General features: G+C 51.3%; 1 protein-coding gene across 2 annotated transcripts in view; it reads left to right on the forward strand.

The window, feature by feature from the left end:
* FAM222A (family with sequence similarity 222 member A) overlaps positions 1 to 19,234 on the forward strand; it is an 81,561-nt gene that overhangs the window by 27,124 nt on the left and 35,203 nt on the right. The window lies entirely within an intron of this gene.

The raw sequence follows: 19,234 nt of genomic DNA on the forward strand, positions 1-19,234 counted from the left end.
TTTAGGTGATATAAAAACAAAAAATATGAGAATTTATTTGTCAAACATAATCTGTGCATATGATTCTAAGGTCCCTTCTAAGAATCAGAGAAGTCCCATGGAGAACCTAAGCCGTGGTCATGTCAGCTGCCACCTGCAGGGTCAGCAACTGATAGATTGGGAGGGGGGAACTAACCTCAGAGGAGAGCAGATTTCTCACCCTCTACCTTTAAAAAAATTATTAATAACTTTTTTAAAAAAACCCTACCTTTCCCAATAAAGTCCTTCCTCCTCTTCTTCCTCCTCCTCCTCCCAGAGAACCATCCTTTATAACAAAGAATGAGAAGGGGAAAACTTTTAGCAAAACTAACCCCCGAAGTATTATCTCACCTCCCAAAAGCCTGCCCCCTGGCCAGTGACTTATGCATCTGGCCTCTTAGATCTGAGATCCAAGGACATCTTATGCTGTATTCCATACCCATAGTCCCCCACCTCTGCAAAGAAGGGGAAAGTGTCTTCTATTCGTCCCCCACTTCACCTATTGTAATTAAATGCCCATTTCTTTAACGGCCCAGGGCATCTAAGGAAGGCCCAGGGTAAGTTTTAGGAATACAAGGACAACAAGTGAGAATCCATTCTACTAGTCACCGGATGGAAGCTCCCTGAGGACAGGGACTGGTTAATGTTGTTTATTTTGTAACCCAGGCCTTACAATTTACGAGGCACCTAGTAGGCACTCATCGGATTTGATTGACAGCTTGAAAAAATATAAGCAAAGGAATTTACAAGTGGAGAGAATGCAGAAATTTGGGGAGATGGTGAAAGCGCTAGTGTAGAAGGTGCCATGGGAGGCTGGCTCCTACCTCCCTTCTTGGGAAGGACTGAGGTGTTGTGCATCGTCCCAAGAGAAGGAGCCAGGGATCTGAAGTCCAAAGACCTGGGTTGAAGTCCTCCCTCTGCTCCTTCCTACCCGTGTGACATTTGGCAAGGCCCCGCCCCTCTCTGAGACTTTTTCCTCACCTGTAAATTCAAAGGGCTGGATTCAGTGACCTGTGAGGTCCCTTCTGGTTCTAAAGCCCATAATCCAGGTCACTTGGTCTCTCTGGGCCTCAGTTTCCTCATCTGTAAAATGAGGGGATTGGGCCAAATGGACTCCAAGGTCTTTTCCAGCACTAGACCCTATAACTTGAGTTCAAATTCCAGTTCTGCTAATTAATTACCAACTAAATGACCCTGGGGATATTGCTGGACCTCTCTGGCTGTCAATCTTTCATCTGTAAAATAAAGGGAAGGGAATGAAATAGCCATTTATATCACTCCTATTATGTGCCAGGCACCATGCTAAGTGCTTTTGTACGAATATTATCTCATTTAACCCTCACAACAACTCTGGGAGGTAGGTGCTATTATTATCTCCATTTTACAGTTGGGGAAACTGAGGCAGGCATGATGTGACTTGCCCAGGGTCGCACAGCTAGGAAGTGTCCGTGGCTGGACTTGAACTCCGGGCCCAGCACTCTGTACACTTGGCCACCAGCTGCCTGCGGTTGGATTCCACAGCCTCTGAGGTTCGTTTTAACTCCAAATTTGTCACTCAGTCAGCATCTATTAGACAAGTGACTCGTAGGTAGAAAGTACTTTGCTAATTGCTGACATCTGCTATCCCAGGATCCTCTTCTCTCCACCCTGGCCTGCCGAGACCTCGGCTCAGCTGCTTGCAGAAGCCTGTGCATTCATCCCTCTCTAAGAAGCCGCTTTGTCTGCGATGACACAGTATCTGGGATGTCCCCCCCCTTGCCCAGAGCAGTGTGGTTCCGCCCGGACGGGGCCTGCGCAGCCCCTCTCCTCACACCCCGAGGTCTACCTGCCCACCCTGGGGTCGGTCTGGCTTCTGAAACCTTGGAAAGGGTTCTGCTTCTGGAGCTGGGAGTTCTCAGCTTGCTTCGGTCCCGAGGGCTCGGGGTCCTCGTCTGTCCAATGAGGAGGATAGTGGTGAAGAGGGGAGTCGCAAGACCCAGGTTCAAATCCTACCTCAGGCACTAGCTCTGGTAACCCTGGGCAAGTCACTTCACCTCTGCCTGCCTCGGTTTCCTCAGCTGTAAAATAGGGAAAATAATAGCTCCTACATCCCAGGGCTATTGTAAAGATCCAATGAGATCTTTTATGTGTAGAAATGCTAGCTATTGAGGGATGTGTGTGTACATACACACACAATCACTATATATGTAGTTATATAAACATACATGTATTATATATGTAACTGTATGTATATATGTATACACATATAAATATACATGTGTATATATATATGTGTATGTGTGTGTGTATATGGTGTTCTGAAGATAGCGCCTTGTACATCTGAAAGCATTACAGAAAGAATGTGAGTTGTTCAGGCCCAAGGCCAACCTCCCTTCCACCCTGAGCCCCCAGGGAAGGGGCAGTCGAGGGGAGGAGAGGAGGATCTGTGCCACAGTGGGCCCTGCTCCCCGGATCCCTTGGAGAGGAAAGGAGAATTTCGTGGGCAGGGTGGTGGGCCGGCCTGGCGGCTGGCCTGCAAGAGTGGGGGCTCCAAGTGGCTGCTTCAGCAGCTGTCCACCCTCCTCCCCTCTTTGATTACCCGGCCCTCCCCCACGCTGTGAAAAGAACCATCTTCCCTGGAGAATGGGGTCTCCTGAGGCCACGACAACAGGCCAAGTATGGGGAGGAGGGAGGTCGGGAGACACGGGGGCTTTTGTATTTGCTCATCTCAGGCTGGGCGGAGGGGAGTAGGGAGCCCGGCTGACCCGGCAGGCCGCGTCCCACCCCAGTGACAAATGGGCCCAGCTTAGGGTAGAACAGAGCCTTCCTTTGTCCCGCTGGAGAGGAGGTGAAGGGAGGGGAAGGAAGACTCTGCCCGGCCAGGCAGGGCTAGATGGGCCTGCCACAAACGTGCCCGGGGAGGGCTGAGGGCTCTTGAACCATTCTGTCTGGTGGTCCTCGATGGCATAGCATTATTAAGGTTAGGGCTAGGGGCAGGGGGGGTGACATGCCAGCTGCTGCCCCGATTTGCCACAGGGGGCCAGATTCATTCACTAGACAGTGTTGAGGGAAGGGTCTCGCTGCCCCGATGACCCTTTGGACCTCCCGGGCCCCACAGCCTTGTCCCCATCTTTTCTCTTTCCACCTGAAGCCAGGCCCAGAATGTGATGGGCAAATGCCAACCAGCCATTTGTTGGATGGGTTTGCTTCCCGTCTTCCTCCTAAGGTTCAGCCTTCTTCTCCTGGTCCTCAATAGCCTCCCCTGACCATCCGCCCTTCCTTCCCCATCACATGAACCCCTAGGTAGGCCCCAGTGCTCTGAGCCCCCATCCTTCGCTTTTCCTTTCTCCTCCTAAACCTTCCCTCTTCTCAGAACTGCTCCAAGGGCCCTGGGAACTTGTCCCAGGGCCTTGGCCCATCTCTTCCCGGATAAGAAAGCTGCCCTGAAGCCCCAGGGTGGCCAAACGAAAGGAGCCTAGACCTAGGGGCAGGACACTGATGGCCACTGTCTCAGCATGGGACCCTCCTTAGACATGTGGCACTCTTGTCCCTTGTACTAGAAGACAGAGACGATAATAAGAGCTGCCCTGCCTAAGAGGGACAGAGCTGGCATTTGGAGGAAGAGGTTCGGGGTGTGAATCCCACTTTTCCTACCTCCCCTGTTCTATGGTCCCTTCTAGCTCTGACTGATATCCCCTGTTCTGAGGCCCCTCCCAGCTCTGACATTCCCTCTTCTAAGGTCCCTTCCCCAGCTCTAATGCTCTCCGTTCCTAGGCCTCTCCTAACTCTGACATCTCCTGTTCTATGGTCCTTTCTAGCTCTGACATCCCCTGTTCTGAGGACCCTGACATCCCCTGTTCTAAGGCCTCCCACAGCTCTAACATCTCCTGTTGTATGTTCTAAGGACTCTTCCAGTTCTGGCATTCTAAGTTCTAGAATCCCCTTTCCTGCTCTGACTTTCCATGGGTCTGTGAATGTGTGTCGAACAGTGAGGGGAGCTGAGAAGGAATTTGAAAATCCTCTCCCCCAGGACTCCCAGGGAGAAGTCTTTCCTTAGGCCTTCACACCCCTTCTCTCCCGGGAGTCCCCATCGCTGTGGGAGACAAACTCGTGTAGAGGAAAGGGCACTGGCTTTGGAATCAGAAGACACTGGTCCAACTCTGGGCTCTGGTCTTGCTCTCCATGTGACCTTGGCCAAGCCCCTCGACCTCCCTGGCCTCAGTTTCCCCCTCTGTGGAGGAATGAGGAGGTTTGGCTCAATGGGCTCTAGGGCCCTCTATGCTCCTGGAATCTGTCTCAATTCATGATTTAAAGCTGAGAGGACCCCTAACCCAGGAGAGAGGCCTCTGGGCCAAGGCTCGGTTTTCTCTGACCCAGCCATTCCTGTGGGCCTGAGGCCCGCCTGGTCCCCACCCCCTTGGGGCCAGCAGGGGCCCCTAGAAGCTATTCCTGCACTTCTAATTACAGCCCCCAAGCATCGCCACCACCAGAGCCGCCAAGCAAGGAATTCAGCGAGGAGCGCACCACCCAAATAACTATAATCAGCAGCTTCTCGGAGACTTCAAACTCACCCAATTATCCTGGAAGGGGAAAAAAAAGGAAAACAAATTAACATGTTTGCATAGAGCTGCTGTGGTAACACACACACATACACACACACACACACACACACACACACACACACACACACACGTGCTCCCATACCCCAGTGGTCGTGACTCCACCGTCATTCCACATGCTGAGCTCCGGCCTGCCCCCCCCCCCCCCCCCCCCCCCCCCCCCCCCGATCCTAGCCTGATTGAGAAATAATGACCTCTCTCTGCTGACCCTTGGTAGCTGGCTGGGAATGTCAGAGTTTGAAGGAACCTTAGAACAGGGAAAGTCAGAGCAGGGAGAGGCCTTAGAACAGGGGATGTCAGAGCTGAGAAGGACTTTAGAACAGGGGATGTCAGAGCTGGGAAAGAGCTTAGAACACAGCTTATATCATCTCGGAAGATCCAGAAAACAGAGACCTAGAATGCTTAGAGCTGCTCAGGAGTGCATGAGGTAATTCAGGACGGAGGGCTCTCTCACTTCACAAGCCAACTGGAGGAGACCATTGGGGATGTTGTCCAGGGGATCTGTGTTTAAGAGCCGGCTAGATGAACTCTTGGGGACCCTTCTAGCTCTGATGTTCTGTGTTCTACGGTCAAAGGCTCTTTTAGGCTGTTATTGTTTCCAACGGGCACTGGGGAAAGACTGCTGAACCTGGTGTCAAGAGGCCTGGGTTCAGATCTTAACCATGAGCAAGTCTAATAAACATTTCGGGGCCTCAGTTTCTTTATCTGTAAAATAGGGTGAATATTTGCACAACCTCACTTGCCAAATTGTACACAAAGCACTTTGCCTAGAAAGGTGATGGCGCAGTGGGTAGAGCTCTGGGCTTAGAGTCAAGATGATCCGGGTTCAGATTTGGATTCAGATGCTTACTAGCCGTGTGACCCTGGGCAAGTCACCTGACCTTTGCTTCCATTTTCTCATCTGTAAAATTGAGACGATAATAGCACCTACCTTCAGGGCTGTTGGGAGGGTCAAATGAGATAGCATGTGTGAAGCACTTTGCAAACGTCCAAGCACTGGGGCACCTAGCCATTATTGTCTTCTGGTATGCTGAGGTCTCCTCAATGCTGTGGCCACTGTCTCAGCATGGGACCCTCCTTAGACATGTGGCACTCTTGTCCCTTGTACTGGAAGACAGAGATGATAATAAGATGCTGTTCCCAGCACTCTAAATCCCACACTCTCCCCTCCCCCCCAAAATATTTAAGGAATTTTGTGGCCTTGGGCAAGATCCTTCCCCTCATGAGGCCTCAGTTTCCTCACCTGTAAATAAAAACAGTTTCCCTTTAGTCAAATCAGTAGAGCACACATTTGTTAAGCATTCCAATGGGCAAACATCAGGCCTCCAACCTACAAATTGTCTTACATAGCTGTTTCCTTGATCACTGATGTTATCTCGTTATCCTGAACGCTGACATTTTGTGTTCTTTATTCCAAGGTAATTTTCTGCCCTGACATCTCCTGTTCTAAGGCCCCTCCCAGCCCTGACATCCCCTGTTCTAAGGCCCCTCCCAGCCCTGACATGCCCTGTTCTAAGGCCCCTCCCAGCCCTGACATCCCCTGTTCTCAGGCCCCTCCCAGGCCTGACGTCCCCTCTTCTCAGGCCCCTCCCAGGCCTGACATTCTGTAGCTACTCAGTGGGTGCATCCCACTGTACAATGTCAATCTTCCTCCCTGGTTCTGATCCCTCTGAGGAGCATGGCTGGTTTGGCAGCAGGGTCCTTCCCACCCCCACCTAGGCCCAGTGAGTCCTTTTAAAATACCTTAGTGTTATCTTATTTTTATGTCACCTTCATTTCCAAATATATCCCTCTCAGAATCTCTGCCCAGAGCCATAACTCATAACAAAGAATTAAAAAAGAAAGACCAAAATAAGTCTGGCAAAATGAGCTGACGCATCTGCTGAGTCTGATGGCGTGGGTCATGCTCCACACCCATAGGCCCCCACCTCTGCCCAATAAGGCACCAGTCACGCGCTTTCTCACCGAGGCTTTGGGCCAAGCTTGGTCACTGTGAGCTGGTCCATCTTTTCAGGCTCCTGTCTGCAGAGGCCAGGCAGGGACTAGGAGCTCCCCATCCTTACCCTGAGTGAGCTCAGACCCCATAGGAGCGCAGCGCCAGCAACAGGTGCTAGGTCACAAGGCTGCCTTGGCTTCAGACTGGGATGCTGAGATTTGGTCTGGGGGGAGCCCAGCTGGCTTGGGATCACTGCCTCTGCTCTAACATCCTGCCACACCCCCTCTGATCCCCACATAGTCAGTACCCCCATGATCCTCCCTCCCTACACAGCTGCCTCTCAGAACCCAGCCTCCCTTGGGCAGGGAAGGGGCCTCTCATTCCAGCTGCTGTGCGTCTTCAGGTTTCTCCAGAGCCGTTGGGTGTCATCCCAGAGTCTCAGCTTTCAGGGTCACTTCCGATGCTGCTCCCCCAGGAGCGCCAGAGGCAACTGTGCCAGGCCGGGTGCAGGATGTGGGGGAGCCAGGGCTTTGTTCAGCAGAGGGCAGGATGGGGGCACTCAGTGCACAGCGTGATTGAGTCCCAGGGACCCTGGGCCCTGTGTTCCCACAGACCTGGAGATGAAGGGATCCAGTTCAACCCCCTCATTTTCCAGGTCCATGAAGGGGGAGTCGATGGCCCAGGCCTTCACATCCCATCACCATCTCTGCGCTGGAAGGCCCCTTGCCTGGAAGTGACTGTGCTCACTCCCTCACCTCTGCCTCTTGATCTAAGTGACGTCCTCCAAGACCCAGCTCCAAACCCCTCCTTCTGCAGGAGGCCTTGCCCAGCCCCCCAGCTGCTAACATCTTCCCATCTCAGGTCACCTCTTCATATAAATCTTGTAGGGGCCTAATATTAACATGTTGTCCCCCCATTGGAATGGGCACTCTCTGAGGGCAAAGGCGTGTCCCCCTTCCTTTTCATTCCCCAGTACTTCCCATAGTGCCTGACTCATAATAAGGACTTAATAAATGCTGTTGGTGGTGAGTTTAGTGGCTGAGCTAACTAGTATTCAATGTCCTGACAGAGTTGGGGGGGGAGGGACAAGATAAGTAGGGTGTGGCATCGTCTCTGGGTATAAGAAGTTTGTCTGAGATGGGGATGATGCTGTCGTGAGGTGGAGTCGGGGGTTGTCCTGTCTTTGGAGGTATGCGTGAGCCCCCACCGCTGAGCTCCTGGTGAAGTACTGGTAAGTCTGTGTAGAATAGATGAGGCATTTATTAAGTGCTTGGCACTAGCTAAGCACAGTCCCTGCCCTCGGGGTATTTGTATTCTAATGGAGGAGGAAAACATCTGAAGGGGAACTGGGGGACCTTGGGAAGGGCCCTAATGCTGGTCCAGATCCAGTTGTGTCTCTTAGCCATTTCCCATTTCTCCTAATCAACAGTGGCTTGTTTTTCAGAGATTAAGTTTGATCTGTTTTAATTCCGTGCCTGTCTTATCCTTTCCCCTCACTCTTCGGATTCTTCTCTGATTGTTCATGTGTGTGTCTCATCTCTGCTCTCCCCGAAGTCAGGGATGAACCAAGTCTTCTGTTTCTCTGTATGGGCAAATCTCCCCCATATAGCTACTGTTAATCCATTATAATCAAATTCCACTCAACATCCCAGAAATACTGATTGGCCCTTGGCCAACTTAGAACACTGGTAGACCTTATTGTTCTGCATATAGGTGGTACATTTTCCTCAAAATCTGGCTCATCGAAAACCTGAGTGTGCCTTTTAATCCATGTTAGGATTTTTTTATAGTATGCCTTTATATATATTTTTCTTCCTTTCAAAACGATCTCATTTTAAGCATCATGGCCTATATTTGGAATAATACCATAATTACACAGCTTCTCCCCCTTCCCACCCCCCCATCCCGCTTCAAGCCCAGGATTTATCTTGCCAATGACTGTCCAAATTATGTTTAAAGGAACCATAGTCTTAACACATTAGTTACCTGGAAATTCCCTAGTGTGAATGCCTGCATCCACCTTATCCATCCCAGGGCCTGTATGCAGTTGGCATGGCCTGAAGACTTCCTTGGCCCTCCAAGGCCCTAGGGTTTCCAGCGTCTTCACCTGAGGTAGGGAGCCCCCAAAGCCTTCCAGCTGCTTGGGGCTGTTTCTTTGTTGTGCACTTGGGGAGGGGGTGGGAACCCCATTGTTATGTACACATCTGATCCCTTATTTTCCACATCAGATCATTTGTAACCGTCACTAGGCAATTTAGACCTGTGTCTGATTCAATTTTCTCTTTGTGCAGTCATTCCCAGTTTTTTTCTGTTCAGGGCTGATTTTAAAGGCGTCCCATTTTCTGGGCCCCTGCTCAGACTCCCAGAAGGCCAGTTCTATGTTGTATATATATCCGTATTTTATGTGCGCGAGCACACACACAGACACACACACACACACACACACACAGACACACACACACACACACAAGCATCTTCCTGAGAACAGGCTAGGCCACAAGATGGTTTATGGCTCTTCCCATAGCAGGGAAGGCATTGCTTTTTCTGCCTCCTCATCCCACCCCCCACCCTCAGCCAATCCAGCCAGATCCCCCACACCATTGCCTGCTAGGCTAGATTCAGAGAATGTCGGGGCTGGGAGAAGCCTTGGAACCTAGGATGGGAGAGACGTTAGAACACAGACCATTGGAACCTTAGAGCATAGGATGTCAGAGTCGGGAGGGCCTTGGGCCCCCTCCTTTTCCAGTAGCCCCCATGAGGGTATTTGGAGTCAGAAGAGACCTTGCTCCTCTACTGATCAGTTGGGTGATCTTCAGCTCTCTGGGCCTCAGGTTTCTCATCTGTAAAATGGAGATTATAATGTTTGTGCTGTCTGTTGGAAGAGGTTGTTCTGAGGATAACGAGATAACATCAGTGATCAAGGAAACAGCTATGTAAGACAATTTGTAGGTTGGAGGCCTGATGTTTGCCCATTGGAATGCTTAACAAATGTGTGCTCTACTGATTTGACTAAAGGGAAACTGTTTTTATTTACAGGTGAGGAAACTGAGGCCTCATGAAGGAAAGGATCTTGCCCAAAGCCACAAAATTCCTTAAATATTTTGGGGGCGAGGGGAGAGTGTGGGATTTAGAGTGCTGGGAACTGAGTTAAAATCTTCCCTCTGCCTCTTACTATGATTATGACCTTGAGTGTCTTGGAGGTCAGAGGACCTGGGTTCAAATTCTACCTGTCGCTGTGTGTATGACCTTGGGCCAGACATGTAACCCACTCCCTGGGTCTCTCCTTTCTCATCTCCAGAATGTATTTGTTGCAATGTAAAATGAGGGAGCTGGACTCAGTATCCCCCAAGGTCACCTCCAGAGCTGAATCTGTGCGCCTAGGTATCCTAAGATCTGTCACCTGGACGGAGAGATCAGGTTTGTCCTGCCTGGCCTCAAAGGGCAGGGTTGGAGCTGCCAAGGGGCCAGTTTGGGCTGAAGGGGCAGAAAAGCTCGGTTATCGTCAGATGGGGGGCAGTCGGCTGCCTGGAGCAGGGATGAGCTCCCGGTCCATGGAGGTCTTCAGGCAGTAGCTGGAAGCCCACTGGTTAGGCATGCTGTGTAGGTACAAATTGGAGGTGCTCCAGATGGCCCCTGAGGGCTGCCTCCGAGGTCTCCTTGGGCTCTGATTCTAGCCCTCAGTCTCCCTCGTCCCACTCTCAGTGGTGAGGCTTTGTCCTATGGCACCTTGAAGCAGAGAACTGCCCTCAGGGGGTTACGGGCCTGCCATGCATGAGGAAGGGTAGAGTCACAGCCCTGGGAGAAGCACAGGAGCTGGCAGGCCAAGCAGGGTTCCTGCCAGGGCCAGGAAACCAGGGTTCTTACACCCTGACTCCCTTAGGAATCTTCCATGGGCAGCCGGTGAAAGCAGGGGATTTTATTTCCCCAGCTCTCTAAGCATTCATTACCAGAGATCTTATGCTTTCTGCCTGTAGGCAGAGAGCTGGACTGAATGACCTTTGCAGTTAGAAATCCATGGTTTTCCAGCATGCCTCCCCTAGTGGGGGCAGATTCAAGCTGCCCATTAGTTACCTGCTGTTGACATGAAGTGGGATAGAGGAGGGGGTGAATCACCTCTGCCTAACCAACGGTTGGTACCTCAAGATCACCCCAGGGGAGGAACCCCCACCTGAGCCCCACCACCTGTCCCCCGGAGCCAATCTCATCAGGACGTGGCACTTAGGAAAGGAATCATTGCTGGCATTAACCTTTATGAGTCAGCCCTGGGGGGCTGGGAGAGAGGGAGGGAGGGAGACCACAGGGGGAGAAGGGGAGAAATCTCCTTGGCAGCGTTTCCTTCCCGCCCCCCCCCCCCAACAGCAAGGCCTTCCCTTTGACTTGGTAAGTCAAGTTGACTTCAAAAGAGTTTTCAAAGTCAGTCCCCTGGGCTTGGGGAGGAGGTGTCTCCTGGAGCTTGTTATGGGCTCTCTAATTAAACAGTGGAAGGAGCCAAGCAAGGACAAAGCCAGAGCCAGAAGCCCCAGCCAGTTCCCTGGTTAATTGAGATCTCGGGCCAGCGTGGCCTCTCTGGAGGGAGGGGGGACGGGGGAGGGGGTCAGGGAGGGAGAAGGAGAGCCCTGTGCCATCCCTCTGGGCACTGGAGGGAAGCTGGGTGGGGCAGTCTCCTGCTTCTGCGTGCTGGGGTGAGAGCAGGCTATAGCGAATGGCAGAATCTCGCTAGAAGGGGGAAAGAGAGACTTTCTTCTCTCCAGCCATGATTTGGACTAGCAGATGGCCTCTGAGGCTGGCTCTCTCGGTCTCTGTCCAGCATTCTGTTTTAAGGATGTTCTGTGTTCTGAGGGCCCTCCAGGAATTTGTCATCAGAGGACCTAAGTTCACATTTCACCTTTGACAGTAGTTACCACCTGGGTGTCCTTGGGCCTCAGTTTCCTCATTTGTAAAATCAGGGGGTTGGACTCAGTCGTACCCTCAGTGGCTGAGCCGCAATGTGGACCCCCTCTGGAGCCGGCCAAAAGTGAGATGAGGGTGCCCGGATAACCAGCCTTTAGGATTCTTGCTCAGACGCTGGTTGGGCTACAGACCCTTTGCGATGCTGTGATTTTGAGGCCCCATGGGCTCACTCCGTGACTTATCCAAAGGCTCGCCGCTAGTAAGGAGCACAATTCTGATCAAACCCAGCTTCTCCCACCTCCACTCTTCCGAACCATGACGGAGGCAAGTGACTTGGCCTTCCTGGCTTCAGTTTCCTCGTCTGTAAAATGAGTGTTGGGGATCTCTGAGGTGCCTTCTGGGTCTAACTAAGCCTTGACCAGGAGGTTAGGGAGAAGGGTGGGTGCGGGTAGGAGGTGCGAGGGAGGGGTTGGCAAGGAATGTTTCGTCAGTGACATCCCCTCCCCTGTCCCCCGGGGCCACTCTCCTGAATCTGCCCACATCTGGAGCTGGAAAATCATCCCTTTTTCTTCTCACGGTGCTCCTCTGCCCTGACAACCCAGGCTCCCATTTTCATCAGGACCAACAGCGTGGGTGCCACTCGGAGATTGGTGGACTTTAAAGATCGGGAGAGAGGGGTTAAGGAAAATTGCCCCTGCTGCTTCTATGCTAATGTAATCTCTAACCAGATCTTCGGAGCCCCGCAGCTCAAATTGCTTTTTAGATTAACATTTAATTATTAACAGGGTGCCCTGAAAGGCCTGGGGCTCAGAACAGGGAGGGGGGAAGGGAGCAGGGAGGGGGAGGCGAAGGGGGGGCAGGAAAGGAGAGCAGAAGCTGCTGCCTCCAGCCAGGAAGGGAGGGAGGGCTGGTCCAGCCCTTGATTTTTATGGGAGCCCCTTGGCAAGGTGTCTGCCCAACTTGGGCTCCAGGTTGGATTTTATGCTTTCTCATAATTTACCAAGGAGTGACCTTTCCTGTTCTGTATTAACTCATTCTGCCACAGGCAGCCACCTCTGCTAATTGACTCACTTGCCCTCTGGATTTGGGGAGGGACGAGGGGGGACCTACTGTCCAGGGCAGCCTGGCTGGCCAGGTGTGGGTGCTGGCGCCCCGAGCATCTCACGAATATTTCACAGATCCTTCATAGGTGGCTAGGTGACTCGGTGGATAGAGACCCCTAGTCTGAGTTCAAATACAGCTTCAGACCTTGGCTCACTGTCTGCCTCTATTTCCTCATCTGTAAAAAGAGCATAATGATTTTATATGTATATGTATATGTATATGTATATGTATATGTATATGTATATGTATATATATTCATTTAGGGTCAAGAAAAAGAAACTGGGGCTGTGTTACAGTGAGGAGAGACTAAGGTTGGACTCTTTCCAATTTGACAAATGTTGGTTAAGAGCTTGGTAGACTAATAGCTGACATTTATATGGCCTCTAATGTGGGCAGAGCACATTCTGGACATCCCATCTGATCCTCACAACAGCCCTGGGGAGGGGGAGAGAAGTGCTATTATTGTCTCCATTTTACAGGTGAGGAAACTGAGCCTAGAAGAGGTGAAGGGAGCTGCCCGGCTGGGATCTGATGCAGGGTTGCCTCTAGAATACGCCAGGCATAAAACAAAGCAGTCCCTGATCTCACGCAGTCTCCCAGCCCTACCCCAGCGAATTCTGGGACGACCATGGGATGATATTTGTTCATAGTAGATTATAAGCTCCCTGCAGGCAGGGACTTGGTCATTTTTAAAGCTGTGTCCCCACTGTTGCTCCAAGTATTCCACACATAGGAAAACCTCAATGCATGTGTGTTTAATTGAGGAAAACAACAGGGTGTGTTACAGGAGCTCAAGTCCTAAGACCTGAGTTCAAATCCTAACTCTTATTATCTGTTCTACCTTAGACCACCACTGGGCCTCAGTTTGCTTCTCAATATGATGAAGGGATTGGGAGATAGTGTGGGAAAAGTGGAAGCAACATAGGCTCCACAGAAGGATATGGGTTCAAATCCTACCTCCGATCCTGGTTCCCTCAAGTTTCTGCCCTCTCTGGTCCATCCTCCATTCCTCTGTGTACCCTGTCATTCCCCTCCCCCGTTTAATCAACTCCAGCCACTCCCCATGATCCGCAGGATCAGATAGAAAACCCTCCAGCTCTTAAAGCCCTTCCTGACTTGGTCCCTTGCTATCTTTCCTGTATTGTTCTGCCTTACTCACTCCTCCATGCTCAGCGACCCAGTGGCGCTGGCTTGGCCTCCTCAGTCTCAACGCCCGCTATTTTCCCTGGCCGTCCTCCAGGCTCCCCTGGCTCCCCTCACAGTCACCTACAGGCCCACCTTCTACAAGAAGCCTGTCCCTCTGTCAATTATCTCCAATTTACCTGTATAGATCTTATATTATGTAGTTGTTTTCACGTCTGCCCCATTAGTCCATGAGCTCCATGAGCAAGGACCACCCTTTGTGTCCACAGTACTTAGCATAGTGCCCAGCACATAGTAGGCCCTTAATAAATGTTTGTTGACTTGACACCTTAAAGGGCCTCAGTTTCCTCATCTGAAGAATGAGAGGGTCAGACTTATTTATCCTTAGACCTTCTATCTCTGGATCTATAATCCCGTGGATGGAATTAGCTAATGATAATTTAATAATTTTATTTTTCTGGTCCTCATATCATTTAGTTTCTTCATCTGTAAAAATGAAGGGGTTGGAAGAGATGACCCCTGAGTTCAGCCATCTTTCACCTCCAAATCTCTTAACACTCAGCTTAAAGCCCCAGGGCTACAGGAAGTCTTTCCTGAGCCTTCCTTCCCCAAACTACTTTGAATTCAGCTTGTATATATTTGCTGTGTATTTCAACCAAGCACTTATTAAGCACCTACTGTAATAGGCCCTGGGCTCTCTACCAGCTTATATTCTAAGAGGGGGGCAGGGAGCCATTCTCTGCACCTGCTGTCTCCCCATTAGAGTATAAACTCTTAGAGAATTGGAATTATTTCATTCTTTGTATTTGTATTCATGGTGCCTGGCACACAGTAGGCACTTAATAAATGCTTATTAATCAGAGAGAGAGATCTGAGTAGCCACCATTTGGATGGAGCCTTGCTTTTTGTAGGGATTTGGTCAATGTTTGCTTGATGTGTGACAAGAAGAGCCCTTTTCAATACTCCTCATTTCTCATCTGTCTGGCATGACTTGGGTGTATCCTTTGTGGAAAGCAGGGAGAGTGACCCTTTATTTATAGGCTCCTAGCGCTAGAATTGGGAGAGATCTCGAAGGCCTCCCAGCTCCAGGAAACTGTGGTCCATAAGCATCTAACAGTATCGGCCAGTCCCACCCCCATCCTTCTTCATTTTACTGGAAAAAACTGAGGCCTCAACAGGGCTGTTGTTTGTCCAAGGTCGCACAGTTAAGATTCTCACTGCTCTCCGGCCATGAACTCCTACTCTCCTGGGATGATCTAGAAGAATCTCTCTCCCCTCTTTTTTTCCTTGTTCTCGTCTTTCTACCCCTCTCCAAACCCCTGAATCAGAGACCCCCAGACTTGGCTGAGGCCAGCAGGTGTTGGCTACAATTAGAATGGGTTTATGCTTGAGAGAGAAGCTTCTGTTTCTTTTCTTGTTTTTTTTTTTTCCTTGCTTGTCCCCCTCCCCATGGGGATCAGATTAACCCCGGGGCAGGAAGCTGGTCTCTAGCCAGATCTGTCTTTGATGGGGGCCCCACTCTCCGGGGGCCCCCTCCCAGCAGCCCTGGAGCTGACCAGGGGGCAGGGGAAGATGACAAATGGAGGCTGGGGCTAACCCACAGATTTCCCCCTAGTCTTTTAATAAAAAAATCCAGGCTGCAGGCTTCCACCATCCATCTTTTATTCATTGTTCTCTCAAGGCAAGCCTGGTAAACTCAATTCATTCTCAGACTTTGAAAGTTCCTTCTTTTCTCTCTCTCTCTCTCTTTTCCCCCTCCTGTCACATTTTCCTTTATCTAAATCCTAGGCTCTGAAAGGGTCTATCGACAGCTGCAGAGGAGTTATCTGGCAGAGGAGACCTTCGCTGAGGCACAGGCCTTAGATAAGGAGCCTTATCGGCCCCTGATGTCAGAGAAGGTGCCAGAGCATTCTATCACTGCGGCTTTAGACATCCCCCCCTTTTTTTTTATTAAAGTCACAAAGACCTTGGGCTTATAAATAGTCCGATTTGGAGATACGGTTTCAAAATTAGCAGCAGCTTCCCAGGGCAATCCTCTCCCCTGGGATTAAGGAGGGGCAAGCACTGACTGATGGGGGCCCTCCTTGGGCTTAGAGGGAGAGGGTCTGATGGGGGCTGGGTTTCCCAGAGAGCATTGGGGTGGGCTTGGGGAGAGGCAATGGCAGCAGATAAACCTCACGTCCAGACCCAGGTTCATTGTTGAAACAGCCATGTGACCTTGGGCAAGAGGAGAAGCTACAGAGTACATGGAAACTGGATATTTGGGACCAAATCCCACCTGGCCCCTTGTGACCCCTATGACCTTGAGCAAATCATGTCATCTGTTGAGCCCAGTTTCCTCCCCAGTAAAATGGAGGAGGGTTGAACTAATTGGTCCCTCCCAACTCTGAGTGTAGCTCTGATCATTCTAACCCATTTCTCCTCACCTATACAATGAAAGGGGTGGGCAAGGTGGCCTTTGAAGACCCTGCTGGCTTTAAAGCTGTCACCTTCCTGAGCCTCAGTTTCTTCCTCTGTATAATGAGGTAGTTAGACACGATGGCTCCCATGGTCCCTTCCAGTTCCAAGTCTAGAAGTCTTGGCAAATCACTCGACTTTGACATCTTGGGTCTCAGTTGTCCATCTGTCCAAGGAGGGCTAGTCAATCCATCCTGCCCATCTGCCCAATGGGGAGCAAAGTACCAATGGAGACACCAAAGAAAGGTTTGTTGAATTGAATAAAGCCTAGGAAGACCTTTTGAGGATGGTGAAGGGAGTTATTGTTGTTCAGAGAATGGTGGATTCCTCCTCTGAAGCCCCCCTCCCATATGCCTCTTCCTGCAAGGGGTGACCTCCTTGTGTCTCAAAGGCCACTTGGAGAGAGGACAAGCTCCGTGCTAGAAAGTCCTCACGAGGGCCCATGCATCCGATGTCCAGGAGCCAGCGCTGCCACTGCTGGGGACAGGCTACCCTCAGCTGGTGGCTGGGGGATGAATGTTCCCTTGCATTGTCCAGCTGTGGCCTTCCTCTCCGTAGCTCTTGACACCGCTGACCACCTTCTCCTCTCGCATACTTTGAGTTTGGAGGAGAGAGTGGGGCAGATGACTGTGCACATCCCTGCCTCGCTTAAAATCCAGTTCACTCGAAAGTCAAACCATCCCTCTCCTGAGTCACTGGTCCTTTTCCAAAACGAAGGATGAGCAACAGCATTTCCAGGCTCTGCTCTCTCCTGGTTTGCCTCCTGTGCGTCTGACCAATCCCTCCCATTGTCCTTTGCTGATTCATCACCCGGGTTACATCCACTCACCTCCAAGGGGTTGTCTTGGGCCCGCTTCTCTTTTTTCCTCATCTCTTCCTCTGTCTCCTTCTCTCTCTCTCTGTCTCTTTCAGTGGCCTTACCACCTTCCATGACTTTAATTTCACTCTCCATGCTGATGGTCTCTCTGTCTGGTCTCAGGCAGTCTTCCAAGCCCACCAGATGCTTGTTGGATATTCCAAACCAGAAGTCCCAGTGGCATCTCAAACCCCACGGGTCCAAAAAGAACTTAGCCTCTTTCTTCCCCAAACCTTCCCCTCTTCCCAACTTCTCTGTTAGAACATACCCTGTCCTCAAAGAGCTTCCATTCTACGAAATCCCAGTGGGTTTCATTCCCAGGAGCTAGGATCCATCCATCCCCTCCCTTATTTATTGAGTTATTCCCTCAGCATTTATCAGATGCCTACTGTGTGCCAGGCACTAAGGATCAGAGAGTGCCCCTCCAGCTCCAAGGAAATGTTGGGGTCCAAGATGTGGCTGTTGATTGAAAGCGTGGTTTCTTTGCCCAGGGCTCCTGGCAGACCTGCCTGGCCAGCGCACATTCAGTGGTTCAACATCCAATAAGCATCTGCTAAGGGCCTACTGTTCTCCTAAGCCCTGCTGAGGGCATGCACAGAGAGCTAAGGCTACGCAGCCACTTTGGGGGACAGCCCACCACCACTACCCCTTCCTTTCCCCTTGCCCCCATACAGATAAAACCTCCCATGGGCCCCCAGTCGCATGCTCGTCTTTTCTCTGAGGATGAGAGAGTGACCCGGGCAACAACCAAGAGCTGGTGTGGACTCTCAACATACATGGAAGGATTGGAGAATGAGGTCATTTCTCCTCTGTGACCCTCGGCCTCCTTCTCTAGAGAAATGAGAGCAGGGCTCTGAACCTCCTTTGTGTCATGGACCCCTTTGGGAGGGGATGAAGCCCTCCTCAGTATCATGCTTTTAAATGCATAAAATAAGATGCATAGGGTTCCAAAGGAAGCCAATTAATCTGAAATAGAGTTTTCAAACTCATGGACCCCTGGTTAAGAACTCATAGACCAGACTAGGGGACCTCTAAGCCCCACCCCCAGCTCTGACATTCCCTGTTCTAAGACCCCTCCCAGCTCTGACAAACCCTGTTCTAAGACCCCTCCCAGCTCTGACATTGCCTTTTCTGAGGCCCCTCCCCGCATTGATAGAGCAGTCCTATGTGGGGGTTTTTTTGGAGGGGGGGGTTGCTTTATGATGAGGCAATGGGGTTAAGTGGCTTGCCCAGGGTCACACAGTTAGCAAGTGTCAAGTGTCTGAGGCTGGATTTGAACTCAGGTTCTCCTGACTCCAAGGCCAGAGCTCTATCCGCTGCACCACCTAGCTGCCCCCGTCCTATGTTTTAAAGACCCTTTCCAAGACCTTCTCCCACGGCCCTGCCCCTGCCGCTGCTGCTGGCCTTCTTAGCGGTAGGGAAGGTGAAGGAGGTGAAGACATAGAATCAACAGCAGCCCACTTTCCCATTGCGCTTGATAAAATGGTTTTTCCCGCACGAGCCTGTGACGCTTAGTTAATGCCGGTCTTGTTTCTTCCATTTTAACAACCTGTGAAACTGAGGCTCTGAGAGGAAGCAGTCTGTTGCCAAAGGCCTCCGAGCTGGGCTAACCCCAGAGCCGGGAGCTGAGTCAGCAATGTAAAGAAAGGGCTCTCATGGATGGTGGAGGCAGTGGTGGCCAAAGAGAGTAGCCGGGAGCCTGGGGCGGTCCAGAGGAAAATAGACCGCCTCCCGCCTCCCCGGGATAGGTTACAAAACTGCTGAGCTTCCTTTCTGCTCAAGGGAAAGAGCCAGAACAGCTTGAGCTAAATCGGATCCGCTGATTGGAATTAGTGCCCATGCAGATGGAGCTACCAAGCCTGCCCTAGGCTGGGGCCCTCAGCTGATGCCAAGGGCTTGGCAGAGCAGCGTTCACCAAAGGCCACCAGGGGAGGCAGAGCCCAGGCAGCTGCCCAGGTATGATGGAGAGAGGCAGGGGCGTCTGAGTGGCCGGACCCTGGGGGGCTCCAAGTTCAGAGTTTCTGGCGACATGAAAATTAGACTAGATTATATCTAAGCTCCCTCCCAGCTCTGACATTCCCTGTTCTGAGGCCCCTCCAGCTCTGACATCCCCTGTTCTGAGGCCCCTCCAGCCCTGACGTCCCCTGTTCTGAGGCCCCTCCAGCTCTGACGTCCCCTGTTGACGTCCCCTGTTCTGAGGCCCCTCCAGCCCTGACATCCCCTGTTCTGAGG

Source organism: Vombatus ursinus, unplaced genomic scaffold (genome assembly GCF_900497805.2).
Source record: "Vombatus ursinus unplaced genomic scaffold, bare-nosed wombat genome assembly UNPS02001287.1, whole genome shotgun sequence".
In the NCBI taxonomy this organism is placed as follows: Eukaryota; Metazoa; Chordata; class Mammalia; order Diprotodontia; family Vombatidae; genus Vombatus; species Vombatus ursinus.